Genomic DNA, 20,230 nt, shown 5'->3' with positions numbered 1-20,230 from the left:
TTAATTTTCTTTTTTTATGTTCTTTAAAATTAGTTTTCTCTAAAAAATTACAGCTTCTTTTAAATTTTTTGGCTTTTTTTTTAGAAATTTTATATTTTTGTTTTTTTTTAATATTCTTTCAATGTTTTAAGACAAATTATTAAAATTTCGGTGTTGATTTAACATCTAATATGTACTCGATCTTTCAATGTTAAGAATTAAATAAGAATGAAAAACCTCAAATTATAGAGGGTCACAACGTGAGAGATAATGTGTCACGACTTGACATTCGGCTGAATTGTGTGACCATTCTTGAGGCTCACGACATGACACATAGGTGTTTACCTCATGAGATTAGTCTCACCCTAATCACATGCTTTGCACCCTATTTAAGGGAAGTGGGAGGCTAGGATTTGCACACTCTCATCCTCCCTCACCTCCTTCCTGCCCAAATCGTTTTTAGCCTCCATTAGTGACCTTAAAGAGCTCATTCGGTGGGTTTGGCTCTTTGAAGAAGAAAGAAGACTCCTTGGGTGCATCCTTTTGGCAAGCAATCTCCTTCCTTATCACCTTGTAGTGATTTTGGACCTTTGTAAGTCCTAAAACTCTAGTCTTTATCTTTTATGCATGCTAGATCAAAGATTTATGTTTCTCTTTTCATGATTGGGTTGGGTAGCATGCATAGGATCCATAAAGTTAGCAACTTTATTGATCAGCCATTTTCTTCGTATTGACCTAGTTAATGTCCAAGTCATGCATTAGACATGCATAACAAAAAAGCTATGATTTTTATGGTCCTTAAGATTGGGGAAGACCCTCTGGAAAGTCTCAAGGAGTGGGTTAAGGGATTAAGAACTTAATGCTCAAAGTTGTCCAGAACGGATCTCACGATGTGAGGAATAACATGTCACGTCGTGAGAAGGGAGTATTCACGATTGTTTTGTCTGAGTTCGATCACGACATGACCTATGGGTGGTCACGATGTGAATGTTGGTTGAAGTTGACCATGGTTGACTTTTGGGTCGGGCTAGGGTTTTACTGGTGTAGGCTGAAAAGGTATGTCTTTACTGTTGTTAGGTGTCTTGTTGCTCCTGTTTACCCTGTATGTGAGAGTTGTTGTAGCTTTAGCTGCTATTCACGAGGTAAGTCTTCTCACTATAATACATGTGTAGTAGTGTATGCATGCTGACCAACTGGGTATTACTTGTTGATTGATGTGATTTGTATAACTGTGTTGCTAATATCTCTTCGATAACTTTGAGTCCAAGGGGATTGCTGATAATCCCCGAGTTGCTGATAACCCCTGAAATGTGATGTTAATCCATAAGGTTGTTGATAAACCATAGTTATTTATTTTGTTGAGTTGTATGTAATATTTTGGGAACTCACTAAGTCTCGTACTTACAATTGTGGATTAAATGTGTTTTAGGTACTTTAGATGATCGCGGAAAGGAGAAGGCTTGAATGTACACTCTGGCTTGCAAATTTAATGATTTTTAGCATTTTGATACTTTAATTTGGGATGATTGTATTTGATTCACCTTGGATGTTTACGACTCGGTTTTATAATATTGATGTTTTCTATATTTAAAAATGAAAATTTTTATGGTAAAAATCAGTTTGTTACAAGTTAGTATCAGAGCTCTCGTTTGAGAGATTTGGATGAACGTTCATGGGATTCTAGTCTCAAACTAAGAATTTGAGAGTTTTATAAAAACCTTTTTACCAAGTAATGGATAATAAGAGGAGATCAGAGGAAGCAATGTATATAGTCAGCCGGAGACCGAAGAAGTGATCTTCCAAAATATTCATATTATATCGTATGTTGTATTAGAATTTATGTTATTAGAGCTGATAGAAATGCATGCTAGTTGATAGGCTGAGGATCCTTTAAGACTTGCAGGATAGGGTTGGCTGATTTTGTGATGCCTTATAGCCTAGGAGATTCTTGTGAATGTTTTTCTACGGTTGAAACTACGATTGCTAATTGCTTCATGTATATTGCATGATTGTACATAATTAGGATTTTATAGACTCAGAATGCTTGGTTTAGACTTAATTCATGTTCCTTGTTTGGTTGTCGATTTGGGGTGGAATCTCTTATTCGAATGTATGTGGAATCTGAGTTATGTATAATTGGTTTGCATGGAGCCATTGATGAGGTTAGCATACACTTCTCACAAGATAGAGATGTAGCTGATTAGGGACCTAGGATGTGTATCTAGAGGATTAGATGTGGCTCTTTGAGGACCTAGGATCTGTATGGTTAGATGTAGTTCGGTACCTTGAGAAAAGATCTAAATCAACTATGGTTAGATTTGAAAAGTAGTATGTGCCCGTACTAGTGGAAGCATAGGATCTGTATGGGATTTAGAATGAATATCAGGGGTACTGAGTAGTTGAGCAGGTTATGTGTTCACATGTGCACATAGTGTGGTTTTGACCATTTTTCCTTGTGTATTTTAGTATGTCATACACCCGAGGTTCAGCCTCTAGCGGTGCGAAGAGGCAGGGTATCAGTGGTGCGGAGATCCAATGGATCATTTCTACTGAAGTGGTCGCGACAATCAGGGAGGTTACCCCTGAGGTATTTGGGTCTATCAAAATTACGATGATCGAGATGTTTGATGAGTGTTATGCTGCTGTCATCAAGGCTGTTGCTGCCACAGCCACCACTGCTATTGCCGCCATGAGATACCACAGGGGTGATTTGATGTAGTACCAGAAGTTTAACAACACGAAACCCCTAGAATTCGATTGGGTCCAGGACCCGATTGCAGCTATGAGGTGGATTATTGATGTTGAGGAATGCTTTTACACATGCTCCTATCCGGATTATCTGAGGTTTCGCTTTGCGCTAAACCTACTTTGTTTGGGAGCGAAGGACTAGTGAATGGTTGTGACTGCTGACTTATCAGCTGCGGAGAAAGCTGCAATGACCTGGGATCAGTTTGTTGAGATGTTCCGAGAGGATTATGTTCCCTTGGTGGAGAGGGAGCGATTGGCTTAGGAGTACTTGTCACTCCGACATGTGACAAAGACAATTACTGAGATCACCAGGATGTTCCATGAGAGAGCCATGTTTTGTCCTGAGTATGCCTTTGTTGATCAGGCATGGATGACCAGATACTTAAGTATGCTGAAGAAGGATATCAGAGAGTTCATGACGAACTCCCAATACCAGACATTGGTCGAGCTGCAGTCCAATTCCAGGAAAAGGGAGATTTGAATGGAGTTGTAGGTGAGTAAGATGAAGGTGGATACTTAGAGGAGGGATAAGAGACCAGTCTAGTCACAGTCAGTGGCTTACCAGGAAAATCCTACTAATTCTAGGTCAGGAGGTCAGAGGAGTCGTACATGCAGTAAGTGTGGTAAGGGTCATGAGGATCCTTATCGACCGGGGATGGTATGCTACTTGTGTGGGAAAGAGGGTTACTTCACAAAGGAGTGTCTGAAGGGTTTGCGAGTATGTTTTAGCTACAACCAGGCGGGTCATGTGAAGGCGGAATGTCCACTTCTTACAACAAAGATAGTTCAAAATCTTGCTCCTACGACCCTGTATATCACTGATGGGCGTCATGGGAAGGCTGAGGCCCCGAAGGCCCAGGGTTGAGATTTTTAGTTGATTGCAAAGGAGGCCAAAGCAGAACATGATGTCATCACTGGTACTTTCCTTGTGAACTCTATACCTATCGTGGTGTTGTTTGACTCAGGTGCGATTCAGTGGTTTGTGTCTGCATCGTTTTGTAGAGGTTTCAGTGTTACTCATGAGGCCCTAGATCAACCTTTGAAGGATGCTATAGTTGATGATCATATAATTTCGGCTTCGGAGATATATCAGGATTGCATATTGGAGATTTTCAATATGAGTTTTCTGATTGACGACATCCCTATTATGATGGGTGATGTTTGCATGATTACGGGCATGGATTGGTTGAGCCGGTTTGGGGCATTAACTGACTACGAAAAGAATTTGGTGATAGTGTGTGACCCTAGTGGGGGAGCTCTAACTATCTATAACGAGGGTTCTAGAGTTGGATCCGCCGCCAGGGTGAGGTAGTGCCTTCAGCATGGATGTATGGGATATCTAGTGTATGTGTTCGAGATGCGGGGTGAGAGGGAGAACTCAATTTCCAATGTCTCTATTGTAATGGAGTTTCTTGATGTTTTCCTATAGGAATTGCCTGACATGCCTCCCGAGAGGTGGGTCGAGTTCAGGATCGATCTGATCCCTGGTGCCTCCCAGATTGTGAAGGAACCATACCACCTTGCATCACCCGAGATGTAGGAATTATCCTCCCAAACGCAAGAGTTGTTAGGGAAAGAGTTAATTCGGCCGAGTAGCTCGTTGTGTGGAGCACCGATCCTTTTTGTAAAGAAGAAGGATGGTCCACACAATATGTGTATTGATTACTCAGAGTTAAACAAATTGACAGTGAAGAACTGGTACCTATTATTGATGATTGGTGACCTTTTTACTTAGTTACAGGGGGCATCTTGGTTTTCCAAGATCAAACTGAGATCTAGTTATCACTAGGTGAGGGTTCAGGAGGAGGACATCCCAAAGAAGACTTTCCGAACTCGCTATGGGCATTACGAGTTCATGGTAATGCCTTTCGGGCTTACCAATGCACCAACAACATTCATGGATCCCATTACCCAGTTGTGTAGGCCTATGTTAGACCGATCAATGATAATTTTCATTGATGATAGCTTGGTCTATTCCAAAACCAAGGAGCATCATGAGAAGCATCTGCGTGAGCTTCTTGGAATTCTTAGGGCGGAGAGGTTGTACGCCAAGTTCTCCAAATGTGAGTTCTAGTTGTGTGAGGTTCATTTTCTAGGTCACCTCATCAACCAGGATGGTATATTGGTCGACCCTGTTGGGTTTTGAGCATTCTAACACTCCTAAGTGTACATGCAACCCTAAATACCTTGGATCTATGTTTTCTCTATTATACATGCCAATATGAACTTTCCAAGGTATTCATCCTAACTAGCATAATAATATGATTCATATAAATATGTATCAAGTTAGAATTACATACCTCTTTGATGTAGAAAGTCTTCATGAAGCTTGAGTGCCTAGTGCCCCAAGTGTGACACCTCAAATGGTTCACACAACATCATATGCACTTGGAAAGACTTGAGAGAATTCCACACTTCATGAAAATCGGCTAGCCCTTCTCTAGATGATACTAGTGCCGATTTTGGTCAAGAATAAGATGCATATATAGTTAGGGTTACACCATGTAAACCCTAATTGACATGGCCTTTCATTTCCATGATCCATGGGTACAAATACACCATGGAGCATCTTATGAGTTTTAGCCCAACTTGACAATCTATAGAGCATTAGCCCACTATATAAGTATGGATGATTTACACAATCAACCCATATATTTAATTAGTCTTCTTTTGATCACTTAAATAATCCTAGATTAATTCTTGATCAATACTAATTAAATAATCGTATTAATATATTAGAACTTATAATATATATTAACCAACCTTAAGTGTTATTTCTCTCATTATAGTCTATCCAAATTGCATGATGCCATGCAACACAAATGGACCATGTCGGGTCGGGTCAAGTCTCACCAATTATAGTTATGGACTTAGACATTAAAAAATTATTTTTATGGAAAACTAAATTGTAAAAAAATTAAAAAAAAATTAATTTTATGAAAAACTAAATTGTAAAAATTTCGTAATAAAATTAACAAAAACAAAATTACATTTTTTTCCGATATCCCTAAATTTTATGCAAAAAATTCAATTTTTTAAGTTTCCCTCTCCTCCCAAAATTTGGAAATTTAAGTTCCCTCTTGAACACGGAAAACAAATTGAACACAGAAAACAAATTGATCCATGGGTACAAATACACCATGGAGCATCTTACGAGTTTTAGCCCAACTGCAACTACCCGCGGAGCTAAACAGTGTGCACCCTGTGTTCCATGTCTCTAATCTAAAGAAGTTCCTATCGGAAGAAACCCTCGTCATTCCCCTTCACGATATTGAAATCAACGAGAATCTCCTGTTCATTGAAGAACCGGTTGAAATCATGGACAGGGAGGTGAAGCGTACTAAGCAAAGTCGCATCCCGATCGTGAAAGTACGGTGGAATGCGAAGCGTGGGCCAGAATTCACGTGGGAACGCGAAGATCAAATCTATTCTAGCATTCTCAAATCTAGCTTTCAAACAGAATTTCGGGACGAAATTCCTTCTAACGGGGGGATGATGTCACAACTAGAAATTTTGTGCCTTATAACTACAACAATGTAGTGAAATTATGAATCAAAGTCTTAAGAGCATGTATGATGCTTACCTTATGACAACAAAAATTTGCAACCAAATACACCATACAAGCATTACAAAATACTCAACAAGCAATTGGGAACCCTAGAAGTTCTTGTTTAGGTCCATTTTGGTCTAGGACTTCCTTATTGGGCCCAATGGACCAATAAGCTTCCAATTTGACCATCTTGGACTTAGAACTCTTAAATGGGCTCTAATTGGACCCACTTTCATTTATTTCAACATGTTGGGCCATATTGGGCCTAGAATGAAATGAATTAAAAATTATGAACTATTATGGACCATAATTAACCTAATCTTGCCTAATAAAGCATAAAAATCACACTTATATTTTATAAGGGCTAAAAATCACCCAACCTAACTATAGCATGGGCTTAAGGACAAAAAGCCCAAAAATACCCTGTCCCCCCTCTCCATTCTCGGCCTAAGCCCACAAAGAAGGAGGGTTGACTTTGTTGGGTGACACCTCACTTTTGTACCTAGGATTTCCATGCAACACACATTTCTCCATGCAACTATCTTGTCAAACACCTCTCTCTCTCTCTCTCTCCCCTTTCTTCTTGTTCTCGTCCGATTTCAAGCACACACATACACATTTCACTCAATTTTTCTCTCAAGAAACTCTCTCATTTCTCCTCCAAAATTTCGAGATCTAAGGAGCTTTCAAGAAGATATCTCCACAAATTCTTCACCTAAGGTAAGATCAAGTTTGGATCTATGATTTAGGTACTTTTTTTTTATCAAAATCTCCTCCTAATCCATGTAAAAATCTTGATCACTCTCTTAGAAACTCTTTAAGTTCGAGATCTTCCAAGGAGAGGTACTAAGGCCAAATTTTCTTCTCACTTTCTTCAAAAAGCCAAAACCACACCCAAAGGTGAGCTTCATACCCCCTATTTTTTGGTTTTTTATAAGTTTTGTGGGGGGAGAATACAAGCAAATGTGTAGATGTATGAGTATATGTATGCTTTGTGTGATTTCTATGCTTATATATATATATATATATATATATATATATATATATATATATATTCTTATGTGATTGTGATGTTGGATCTAGTCAAAAAGAGCTTAGAAATCGAGATCTACAATGTGTTGAATGAAATAAGTATAACTTATGTTATTTTACACAAATCATTTCTAGAAAAGTAACCAAGTTGGTTAATATGAACCTCTTTGGGCTTAAAACCCATTTTTGGGCTCAAAATGCTAAAAATATAAAACTAAAGGGCCCGAAATGACAAAATACAAATTCTGAGGGTTGAGATGAGTCAAAACAGTTTCAAAAATGTATTTTCTGAAAATTTACTCTTTTGAAGGATTAAAATGTGAATTTTTAAACCTAATGGGCCAAAAATGAACTTTTCGGCCCAATAAAGCCCAAATTGCGAAAATTTTAATTTAGAGGGGCTGAAACTGCACTTTTCTGTAAAACAAGGGACTACTAGTGTACCAAGTCCATTTCAAAGGTTAAAATTACTTTTCAAATTTAAAAAGGGACCAAAATTGCAAATATTTTCCATTTTGGGTCAAAAGTGTAAAAATTGCGAAAATAGAGGTTCAGCCAAGAAAACTTCATTTTTAGGGACTAAAACTGTTTTCCAAACAATTTTGAGCTGAAAAATACCTTTTCAACAAGTTTTGATACTAAAGTGTCAAGAAAAATGGTCTAAGGACTAAAATGGAAATTCTTTTATACAAAGGGTCAAAAGTGTAAATTATCCATAAGAAAGGGGCTGTAAAAAGTAAAATTCTAATGTGTTAAAGAATAAATCCGTTATGCTAAAATACGAGTACCACGACTACCGACGAAACACAATACACCTTCAACACCAAAAATCGTTACCAAACGAATTGATTCGGTCTCGAATCAATAACGAATCGGAAATCTATACACGACGATACTACAATACACACGCTGAAATTACGGGAAGTCAATACACACGTGGGAATTCACCAGACGTCGATAAACCATCTTTGGGCCTGAAAGTTTCAAATCGTGCTTGTTGGGCCTAGCTAGCCCAATGACATGATCTTTAGGCCCGAAGGAAACTCGCTTACATGTTGTTGGGTCTTTTATGACCTAATTCCGTGTAAAAGGACTTTCAATGGCTTTTGTGCTGTTGGGCCCCAAGGGTCCTTTGGTACTGCCAGTAAAGTCAAGAATTCACCAATGCGGGCCAGGCCAAGGGCCCTTTGCATTCACGATAGCCTTGAACGACTTATGGAATTATCGAGGGCTTCGTGCTCTTTTTTTTTCTCCTCGGTTGTGGGGCTATGAGAAGTTAGGGTGATTGGATTAAGTGAATAGTACGGACGATGCCTAAGGGATCGTTTGTATAGTTGTAAACTAGTCGTTTTCATTAATGCGTGTTTACAACAATTCACAACCCATAATTAATCCAACATCACCTGGAATTATCGAATACACACGTCACAACGGTATAACAAAATAGTAAACGCATAATTCAAAGTATTAGGAAAACATCGGGTTTTCCTAGGATTTTTTTTTTCAGGTCGTACACCTACAAGATGCATACCAAGTCTAACAATGTTTTTTTAGAAACAAACAAACATACTTACGGGTCTTCACACATTTTTTTTTACGATACTCTTTTAAGAAAATATTGGATTTTCTGGTGGTTTTAAAAATAATACAAAACATTATATTTCAAACATTACTTATGAACTCACCAACATTTCATATGTTGACGTTTTTCAAAATCCTTGTATTCTCAGGTAACAGGTAAATCGAAGGGAAAAATGTACTCAGTGATGTCTTGTTGTTTGTTTATCCAGTATCGAACAATTTGCTTTTTGGGAATGTAATGTTATGAAACAATGTACTAAATGTAAACACTACCAGTTGTACTATTTCAATGCATGGTGATGAATGATGTTATGTTTCATGTATATTCACTGTGATGGTATTCAATTGAGTCACAACAGCCCTCGGACGTTTCCACCGTCTGGTTCGGGGGTGTGACAATCATTAAGGCATTTTCTTTAATATAAGTTTCAAATCTGATGTTTGGTGTTGGTTTTAGACTCTAAGCATGAGTCTTGATCCAATTTTCTTCGTATTGACCTAGTTTGTGTCCAAGTCATGCATTGGACATGCATAACAAAAAAGCTATGATTTTTATGCTCCTTAAGATTGGGGAAGACCCTCTGGAAAGTCTCAAGGAGTGGGTTAAGGGATTAAGAACTTAATGCTCAAAGTTGTCCAGAACGGATCTCACGATGTGAGGAATAACATGTCACGTTGTGAGAAGGGAGTATTCACGGTTGTTTTGTCCGGGTTCGGTCACGACATGACCTATGGGTGGTCACGACGTGACCGTTGGTTGAAGTTGACCATGGTTAACTTTTGGTTCGGGCTAGGGTTTTAAGGGTGTAGGCTGAAAAGGTATGTCTTTACTACTGTTAGGTGTCTTGTTGCTCCTGTTTACCCTGTATGTGAGAGTTGTTGTAGCTTTAGCTGCTATTCGCTGTAACACCCCGTTCTTTAAGTGTTTAATTATGAGTCCCTGAGATTTTTGAGGAAGGGTAATTCTGGTCCTTTTTCGGGAAATGGGTTCTTTCCGAGAAAGTTTCGGGCTGGTGTATGTTGTTAGAAGCATTGGGCTTCTCGTCACCCTCGTATGAATGTAAAGTTATTTGGGAGCGGGTTTAGATTAGAGGAGTTGCGGTATTTTGAAGTTGATCATTGTTGTAGTTCTTTATGGAGTAAGTGGGGAAAAGGTCCCATGCATGCATGGCATTCATGCATGCAATTAATTGTGAAGTTTGGCTGGGTACGCCCAGCGTAAGCTGGACGTACGCCCAGCGTAATAGGGTGAATGATGCGGGTTGGCCGGGTGAGTACGCTCAGCGTACTAGAGGTACGCCCAACGTACTCTCAGAAACTCCAAACCCTAATTTAGGGTCAGCCACTATATAAGGAACATGTTGGTGCACCCCTTAGCCTCCTTATACTCATCCTTAACCTCAGAAAACCCTAGAAGACCCGTATTCCTCCATTGTTGGGTGTGTTTGACCTTGGGAAACTCTTTTTGGCAAAAGAAAGGCTTGAAGGAGAAAAGAGGAGTTGTTAAAGAAGAAGAAGAAGAACGTGTGGGGCTTGTAGATCTGAAGAGATACTACCCTTTGGAGCTTGTTTGAGGTATAAAGTTTCTTGCTTGACTTTCATATTGCATAGATCTATGTATTTTGAAGCTTTGTCACCATTCTTGTCCCAAAAGTCCTCACCTTGTTGCATATTTTGATTTGGTCAAGATTATCTATCCTTTCAGACCTTTGGAGAGGTCTTGAGTGATAAAAATGAGGTCCCAAGGGCTGTGGTTGTTCCATGTATGAGATATATAGGTCTTAATGGATTAAGACCTTGGATTAAGAGCTTAGGGACGTCCCAAGTGATAAAGTCTGAGACTTTATGAATTCTAATAATATTTGACCTATGGATCTGAAGTTTGGGCTTAAGATCTTAAGCCATTAAGAGGTTAAAAGGACTTTATGAGCACTGCAGTTACACCCCGCGTAGCGGGCCAGTGCCCCGTTTTCTTTTGGTGATCATTGCAGTACGCCCAGAGTACCAAGGAGGGTACGCCCAGCGTACTCCTCCTGTGGACTTCAATTTTGGGCCTTTTGAGTTTGGGCCATTTGTGGGTTGTTGGTGTTTGGGCCAAGTCCGAAAATTATGAATAGAGTATTTTGGACCCAATTAATGTTATGGACATTGGATCTAGGCCCATTTGGTGAAGTGGGCCCAATTTGGTAAATTGGGCCAATGTTGGACTTTGAATGAGATTTGGACTTTGGTCTTGGCCCGATAAGTGTAAGTATGATTGACCTAATGTTTATTTTGTGATGATGGTTAGTTCGGGATTTGCAGTGAGTTGGTGATTCGAGAGTCTGCTTCTTCAGCTCAGAGTATCGGCATTCGCGAGGTGAGTTATCCTCACTATATCGACAGGGTCTAAGGCACCAAGGCCGACCCTTTATTGGATTGAGATTTGGATATGGTTGTTATGTTATTGCTTGATATGTCTGCATCCTGGTAGCTAGGATGGTATAAGCTAGAGACCTGGTTAAGGTCGATTTCCCGATATGTAGAGTGATGCTATGCTAGTGACCGGTTAGGTCGGTATCCTGGTTAGGGTAATGATATGTTATGTGATCTGCTTGATCGGTTTGTGGACTATGACTGTTATATGGTTGTATGTTATGTGCACATGGTTGTTTGGACTGGAGTTGGGTTGAGGCGGGTCCTGCTTTGTGCTATAGGCCAAGATACCCAGGGCGGACCGGTTGTTCCGAAGGCACATCGAGCGGTCCGGATAGGCTGTAGGCCCCACGAGGGCGGACCAGACGTGCCGAGGCTCGGAGAGTGGACCAGGCCAATTAAAGGCCCGATACGGGCGGACCAGTCATACTATAGACTCGGAGAGTGGACCAGGTAGGTTGAAGGCCCGGTGTAGGCGGACCAACTACACTGCAGACTCGAAGGACATGACTAGACACGGAGGATGGACTGAAGGCCGATACGGCGGACCAGTCACACAGTAGACCGATATTCATGGCCGTTCTATGTTCTGTTATGTTATGTATGCTATTTACGTTATGGGCCAGAAGGCAATATGTTTTGGACCGGAAGGTCGTAGCCTGGAAGGGCGTATATGTGGTTGGTATTTTGGGGGTATCTCACTAAGCTTTCAGGATTACAGTTGTGGTTTAAATGTTTTTCAGGTTCTTCAGGAGACCGTGGCAAGGCGAAGGCGTGATCGTACCGCTCCTCGTGTTTATGTTTATGGCATGATTCTGGGAATACTCTGATAATAAATGTATTGAAAACCTTTTTGTAATAACGTTATTAAAATGGATTGTTTTTGAAAAGTTTAAATTATGTTGAAATTTTTGGTCGTTACATTCACGAGGTAAGTCTTCTCACTGTATTACATGTGTAGTAGTGTATGTATGCTGACCAAGTGGGTATTACTTGTTGGTTGATGTGATTTGTATAAATGTGTTGCTAATATCTCTTTGATAACTCTGAGTCCAAGGGGATTGCTTATAATCCCTGGGTTGCTGATAACCCCTGAAATGTGATGTTAATCCATAAGGTTTTTGATAAACCATAGTTATCTATTTTGTTGAGTTGTATGTAATATTTTGGGAACTCACTAAGCCTCGTGCTTACAATTATGGATTAAATGTGTTTCAGGTATTTTAGATGATCGCGGAAAGGAGAAGGCTTGAATGTACACTCTGGCTTGCAAATTTAATGATTTTCAGCATTTTGATACTTTAATTTGGGATGATTGTATTTGATTCACCTTGGATGTTTACGACTCGGTTTTATAATATTGATGTTTTCTATATTTAAAAATGAAAAATTTTATGGTAAAAATCAGTTTGTTACAAGTTGGTATCAGAGCCCTAGTTTGAGAGATTTGGATGAGCGTTCATGGGATTCTAGTCTCAAACTAAGAATTTGAGAGTTTTATAAAAACCTTTTTACCAAGTAATGGATAATAAGAGGAGATCAGAGGAAGCAATGTGTATAGTCAGCCGGAGACCGAAGAAGTGATCTTCCAAAATATTCATATTATATCGTATGTTGTATTAGAATTTATGTTATTAGAGCTGATAGAAATGCATGCTAGTTGATAGGCTGAGGATCCTTTAAGACTTGCAGGATAGGGTTGGCTGATTTTGTGATGCCTTATAGCCTAGGAGATTCTTGTGAATGTTTTTCTACGGTTGAAACTATGATTTCTAATTGCTTCATGTATATTGCATGATTGTACATAATTAGGATTTTATAGACTCAGAATGCTTGGTTTAGACTTAATTCATGTTCCTTGTTTGGTTGTGGATTTGGGGTGGAATCTCTTATTCGAATGTATGTGGAATCTAAGTTATGTATAATTGGTTTGCATGGAGCCATTGATCAGGTTAGCAGAGACTTCTCACAGGACAAAGATTTAGCTGATCAGGGACCAAGGATGTATATCTAGAGGATTAGATGTGTCTCTTTGAGGACCTAGGATCTGTATGGTTAGATGTAGTTTGGTACCTTGAGAAAAGATCTAAATCAACTATGGTTAGATTTGAAAAGTAGTATGTGCCCATACTAGTGGAAGCATAGCATCTGTACGGGATTTAGAATGAATATCAGGGGTACTGAGTAGTTGAGAAGGTTATGTGTTCGCATGTGCACATAGTGTGGTTTTGACCATTTTCCTTGTGTATTTTAGTATGTCATACACCCGAGGTTCAGCCTCTAGCGGTGTGAACAGGCAGGGTATCAGTGGTGCGGAGATACAATTGATCATTTCTACTGAAGTGGTCGCGACAATCACGAAGGCTATCCTTGAGGTATTTGGGTCTATCAAAACTGCGATGATCAAGATGTTTGATGAGTGTTATGCTGCTATCATCAAGGCTGTTGCTGCCACAGCCACCACTGCTATTGCCTCCACGTGATACCACAGGGGTGATATTTGATGTAGTACCAGAAGTTTAACAACACGAAGCCCCTAGAATTCGATTGGGTCCAGGACCCGATTGCAGCTATGAGGTGGATTATTGATGTTGAGGAATGCTTTTACACATGCTCCTATCCGGATTATCTGAGGTTTCGCTTTGCACTAAACCTACTTTGTTTCGGAGCGAAGGACTAGTGGATGGTTATGACTGCTGGCTTATCACATGCGGAGAAAGCTGCAATGACCTGGGATCAGTTTGTTGAGATGTTCCGAGAGGAGTATGTTCCCTTGGTGGAGAGGGAGCGATTGGCTTAGGAGGACTTGTCATTCCGACATGTGACAAAGACAATTACTGAGATCACCAGGATGTTCCATGAGAGAGCCATGTTTTGTCCTGAGTACGCCTTTGTTGACCAAGCATGGATGACCACATACTTAAGTATGCTAAAGAAGGATATCAGAGAGTTCATGACGAACTCCCAATACTAGACATTGGTCGAGCTGCAGTCCTATGCAAGGAAAAGGGAGATTGAAATGGAGTTGTAGGTGAGTGAGATCAAGGTGAGAGACCACTCTAGGCGCAGTCAGTGGCTAACCTGGAAAATCCTACTAATTCTAGGTCAGGAGGTCAGAGGAGTCGTACATACAGTAAGTGTCGTAAGGGTCATGAGGATCCTTATCGATCGGGGATGGTATGCTACTTGTGTGGCAATGAGGGTTACTTCACAAAGGAGTGTCTGAAGGGTTTGCGAGTATGTTTAGCAACAACCAGGCGGCTCATGTGAAGGCGGAATGTCCACTTCTTACAGCAAAGACAGTTCAAAATCTTTCTCCTACGACCCTGTATATCACTGATGGGCATCATGGGAAGGCTGAGGCCCCAAAGGCCCAGGGTTGAGATTTTTCGTTGATTGCAGAGGAGGCCAAAGCAGAACACGATGTCATCGTTGGTACTTTCCTTGTGAACTCTATACCTGTCGTGATGTTGTTTTACTCAAGTGCGATTTGGTGGTTTGTGTCTACATCTTTTTGTAGAGGTTTCAGTGTTACTCATGAGGCCCTAGATCGACCTTTGAAGGATGCTATAGTTGATGATCATATTGTTTCGGCTTCGGAGATATATCGGGATTGCATATTGGAGATTTTCGATATGAGTTTTCTGATTGACGTCATCCCTATTATGATGGGTGATGTTTTCATGATTACGGGCATGGATTGGTGGAGCCGGTTTGGGGCATTAACTGACTACGAAAAGAATTTGGTGACAGTGTGTGACCTTAGTGGGGGAGCTCTAACTATCTATAACGAGGGTTGTAGAGTTGGATCCGCCGCCAGGGTGAGTTAGTGCCTTCATCATGGATGTATGGGATATCTAGTGTATGTGTTCGAGAAGCGGGGTGAGAGGGAGAACTCAATTTCCAATGTCTCTATTGTAATGGATTTTCTTGATGTTTTCCTAGAGGAATTGCCTGACATGCCTCCCGAGAGGTGGGTCGAGTTCAGGATCGATTTGATCCCTGGTGCCTCCCCGATTATGAAGGAACCATACCACCTTGCGTCACCCGAGATGTAGGAATTATCCTCCCAGCCGCAAGAGTTGTTAGGGAAAGAGTTAATTCGGCCGAGTAGCTCGTCGTGAGGAGCACCGATCCTTTTTGTAAAGAAGAAGGATGGTCCACACAATATGTGTATTGATTACTCAGAGTTAAACAAATTGACAGTGAAGAACTGGTACCTATTATCGATGATTGGTGACCTTTTTACATCTTGGTTTTCCAAGATCAAACTGAGATCTAATTATCACTAGGTGAGGGTTCAGGAGGAGGACATCCCAAAGATGACTATCCGAACTCGCTATGGGCATTACGAGTTCATGGTGATGCCTTTCGGGCTTACCAATGCACCAACAACGTTCATGGATCCCATTAACCGGGTGTGTAGGCCTATGTTGGACCGTTCAATGATTATTTTCATTGATGATAGCTTGGTCTATTCCAAAACCAAGGAGCATCATGAGAAGCATCTGCGTGAGCTTCTTGGAATTCTTAGGGCGGAGAGGTTGTACGCCAAGTTCTCCAAATGTGATTTCTAGTTGTGTGAGGTTCATTTTCTAGGTCACCTCATCAACCAGGATGGTATATTGGTCGACCCTGTTGGGTTTTGAGCATTCTAACACTCCTAAGTGTACATGCAACCCTAAATACCTTGGATCTATGTTTTCTCTATTATACATGCCAATATGAACTTTCCAAGGTATTCATCCTAACTAGCATAATAATATGATTCATATAAATATGTATCAAGTTAGAATTACATACCTCTTTGATGTAGAAAGTCTTCATGAAGCTTGAGTGCCTAGTGCCCCAAGTGTGACACCTCAAATGGTTCACACAACATCATATGCACTTGGAAAGACTTGAGAGAATTCCACACTTCATGAAAATCGGCTAGCCCTTCTCTAGATGATACTAGTGCCGATTTTGGTCAAGAATAAGATGCATATATAGTTAGGGTTACACCATGTAAACCCTAATTGACATGGCCTTTCATTTCCATGATCCATGGGTACAAATACACCATGGAGCATCTTATGAGTTTTAGCCCAACTTGACAATCCATGGAGCATTAGCTTAATTAGTCTTCTTTTGATCACTTAAATAATCCTAGATTAATTCTTGATCAATACTAATTAAATAATCTTATTAATATATTAGAACTTATAATATATATTAACCAACCTTAAGTGTTATTTCTCTCATTATAGTCTTTCCAAATTGCATGATGCCATGCAACCCAAATGGACCATGTCGGATCGGGTCAAGTCTCACCAATTATAGTTATGGACTTAGACATTAATCCAACAGACCCATCCAAGACTGAGGCGGTTATGCGGTGCGAGGTTACGAAGTCTCCATCTAAGATATGGAGTTTCCATGGGTTGGGAGGTTATTATCAGAGATTCATCAGGGATTTCTCCAACATTCATCAAAGTAAATATCATAAACTGCCAATGCGGAAAAATCTGGGGGATGTTGTGCAGTCACGTTGGGCCCTTCGCTTTCATACCAAAAGTACCTAAAACCGTAAACATAAAATCGGAAGCACAATGCTTAGTGAGTTCCCCAAAATACCACATAACATACATATAATAGAGATTGCTATGTTCTAGCCATAGTCTTGCCATTATGCCATGAGCCATATCATGGTCTTTCTTTGCCAGGCTGGGGGCCAAAACCCTGAGTCTTACAGACAAGTGCCAAGAGCCACCTCATGGTCTTCCATGCAAGTATCAAAAAGACAACTAGTATACTACATATAACTGCTAGGGTCCGGTCCCTAATATTGCATACAATTTATCGGGAGCCACCTCTAGTTATTTCATACAAATGCTAAGGACCACCTCCTGGTCTTCCTATATAACATAAAGCAGTGGGACGACACTAGTACCTTCGACCCCCCGAGTACAGTAAGGAGACTCACATAAATCACAATGCTAACTAAAACCTCGTGTAATGTCGCACCGATCACAACCAACAACTCTCACCGCTAGATGAGTGCTAAAACCTCCTAACATCCACACAAGGTGAACCCTAAGTCTACCTTCTAGAAATAGAGATTAACCAAAAGTCAACCCCTGCCAAAAGTCAATGGTCAAAGCCAACGACCAGAGTTAACTTTAGCTAATTGCCACGTTTGTGGCCTTCCTTGGTCAAGTCTTGGCCTTCACCCAACCAAACATACGGCAAATTCTCAATTGCCAGGTGGTGGTGATCAATGGCCACACCATGGGCACTGGGTTTCTAGTAACTTAATTGATTTATCTACTTTCTTCGATTCCAAGATCTCCGAAGCTTAGATTTGGTCCATACTATGGTCTAAATGAATAGAGTTTCCAAATTTATCCATTAATACACCCAAAGAGATCAAGATCTCAAACCCTAGGTCCAAATAAAGCCAAAAATCCATGATGTCTTAACCATTAAGTCCTCAATATAAATAATTGCTTAACCCAACCACTCCATATGGGTTTATAACAACTGATCTATCATAACATGTATGTCTAATACATGTCTGAGATCTATTTTAGGTTAAAAATGAGTTCTAAATACCACAACTTAAGAAAATGACAAGAACTTATACCAAAGACTAGATCCACAACATATGATTCTCTTGGGACTTATGAGGGTCATAAAGTAGCCAACTTATGAGTTCCTTCCCTCCAAACTTGCTAAAGCATGAGGAACATGAGATAATATTCAAGATCTATGTAAGTCCCAAAATATTTTGCTCAATAAGATATCAATCAAACTATCTAAAGAATGCATAATATAAATCAAATAGTGATTCAAGAACATGCAAATAACTCTCAATGCACACGATTTTAATGAATGAAATCGTCTGGTACACAAGAATGCTCTTAACAAACGAATACCATAAAGATTGAATGACTAACACTCCTAGACGACTGCAAACTATTTATATGAACCTAATATAAAGCCTTAACACGGCCCAAACTGTTGGATTAGGTGTCTAAGCCCATAACTATAAATGAGATGTACTTGACCCGATAGTAGGATGGTCCTTTTGGGTTGCCTTCACACTGGTGACTAGACAGGATGACTATCGAGGAGAGAGGCCGATTTATTGTTAAAAATAATAAATTAGGGCATAAATATGACTTCTAATTAATATATTATAAGAATAATATATTAATTAGAAGTCATATTATTAATTAGTATTTAATCAGAAAATAATTTTGGAATTAATTTTGGGATTAAAGGAACTGATTAAAAGTGTAGGGGTTGTTTTGTAATTATTTGATAGTTGAAGCTTTAGGCCAATGGATCACCTTATTAATCAAGGGCCGAAAATCCTATAAGGATCTAGGAGTTTTCGTCCAAGGCTAAAGGATAGGAGGTCCATGGACTTTCTTAGGCCCTAAGCTAAGGGATTAGAGTTTCCACCGTTAAACCCTAGCCGGCCTCAAGTATAAATAGACCACTAGGCATTAGAGTTTCGGCCACCCCTTGAAGAAACCCTAAGAGTGCCGATTTCTATAGCAAGTCATCCTCTCTCCTTTCTCTCATATTCTTCCTTTCATATAGTGTGTTTGTGAGCCATTAGAGGTATTACAATTGTGGTACTTGTTCTCAAGAGCTAAGGAAATTCAAGGAACTAGTTGTTATTGCTAGTTATGTATTCTAATCCTTCTTTGTGAATTTTGAAAATATTAGATGCATGCTAGGGTTTCCTCTTTTGTGTTCATTTGTTGCATGTCTAATAGTGAAAACATAGATCCAAACTAGGGTTGCATGCACACATAGGATTGTTTGTATAAAACCTAACAATGGTATCATAGTCTTAGGTTTTGCTTTCAATTGGATTTGATACAAAAGTATGAACTTGACAAATTAGGGTTTATGGCAAATAAACCCAAGGGCTTGGATTTTCGAAATTAGCGTTCCAAAACCCTAGTTTTCCCATTTTGTTAGGGTTTCTTAAAACCCTTTCCTTTGGCACTAGATTTTCGATTTTAGGGTTGTCTAACCCTAGGTTTTTCGAAAATGCCTTATTCCCCAAGATTAGATTCAAAAATTTTAAGGATTAGGATAATTTCGTCTTTTGTAATTATCGTTTAATTGCTTAAATAGATAATTAAAGATTTTGAATTATCCCATCCCAAATTTTCGAATTTTAGGGGATAAAGGGATTAGGTTAAATTAATTGTTTAATTTAATGGACAATCCTTCAAGATTTAATAATTTAAATTAATTGTTTAATTTTGGATAATTATTAAATCAAACTTTTAATATTTAAGATTTTAAAATTAAAAGGTGTTGATTTTTGAAAATTTTAAATTTGATTAAAACCCTAGTATTTTGAAATGTTTATAATACACCCTTATACTATTATAATATTAAAATATTAATAATTATATATGTATAAGATAAGCTAGTCTTACCATTAGTAGGGCTCATTTACGAAGCTAGTCTATAAGGGGAGTTTAAGGAAGCAACCTATAAAATGATCGCCATTGGGTATCCACTCTTACCCACCGCACTCTTGACCAGTGGAGGGTCGTTAGCCGAACAGGTAGGATATGACAACTAATTCCTCATTAAAAGTATAATGATTAATAAGGTAATTAAATGTTTTTTTAATAAAATTCCCAATCTTAGTTACGTTAGGCAAAATGTGAAATGATGTTATTCCATGAAATTACACTTTGCACCCTTGCCAAGTCATTAATGGAGCGTGCATGGATAACCAGCACACTAATTTAGGACTAGCAAAGGTGTCAAAGGGTAGCTTGATGTTTATCATAGATCAATGGAGTGTGTGTGTTTAACCGGCACATTGATTAGGTGGCTTGTAACATCGAGAGTACCAAGTGCATTTACATGGTTATTCACACCTTATTTGTTCTTCGTCTTGTTGAT

The sequence above is a fragment of the Lactuca saligna genome, chromosome 9, assembly GCF_052625555.1.
Source record: "Lactuca saligna cultivar CGN05327 chromosome 9, ASM5262555v1, whole genome shotgun sequence".
Classification (NCBI taxonomy): Eukaryota; Viridiplantae; Streptophyta; class Magnoliopsida; order Asterales; family Asteraceae; genus Lactuca; species Lactuca saligna.
The sequence above is the reverse complement of the archived record's forward strand: the minus strand, read 5'-3'. Positions refer to the sequence as shown.